Genomic DNA, 877 nt, shown 5'->3' with positions numbered 1-877 from the left:
CAAATTTTCGAAATTTTGGGTTGACTTGGTCAAAAAAAAAAATTTTAAAATTAGTTGTTTCTAACAAGTCAAGTCAAATTTTCAATTTTAAAAATCTTATCTTTTTAAAATCTTTTTCAAAAATCATGCCTTTTCCATTTTTCTCATTATTTTCGAAAAATTTCAAAAATCTTTTTCAAAATATTTTCAAAATCTTTTTCTTATCTTTATATCATATTTTCGAAAATTCACTAACAATTAATGTGATTAATTCAAAAATTTGAAGTTTGTTACTTTCTTGTTAAGAAAGGTTCAATCTTTAAGTTCTAGAATCTCATCTTGTAGTTTCTTGTTAGTGAAGTAAGTAATTTTAAATTTAAAAATTAAAATCATTTTTTATCTTTTTATCCTATCTTTTTACCTTATCTTTTTTATCTTTTTCAAAATTTGACGTTAAAAGATCTTTTCTATCTTCCTATCTTCTTATCTTTTTAAAATTAAAAACTTCAAATCTTTTTCAATCAACCAACTAACTTTTTGTTTGTTTCTTATCTTTTTCAAAACCAACTAACTACCTATCCCTCTCTAATTTTCGAAAATACCTCTCTCTTTTTCAAAAATTCTTTTTAATTGTTTTAAAGTTTAATTTTAATTATATCTTATCTTTAATTTTCGAAATTACTAACTACTTTTTCAAAATTATTTTCGAAATTCTTTATCTCTTTTCTTATTCTATTTAATTATTTATTTACTAACACTTCTCTTCACCTCTCTTCATCTAAAAATCTGAACCCAATCTATCCCTTGTGTTTGGATTCTTCACTTTTCTTTCTTCTACCCCCTTCTTTTTCTACTAACATAAAGGAATATCTATACTGTGACATAGAGGATTCCTCTT

This window comes from Arachis duranensis, chromosome 8, assembly GCF_000817695.3.
Source record: "Arachis duranensis cultivar V14167 chromosome 8, aradu.V14167.gnm2.J7QH, whole genome shotgun sequence".
NCBI classification, from domain to species: Eukaryota; Viridiplantae; Streptophyta; class Magnoliopsida; order Fabales; family Fabaceae; genus Arachis; species Arachis duranensis.
This window is presented reverse-complemented; position numbering follows the sequence as displayed.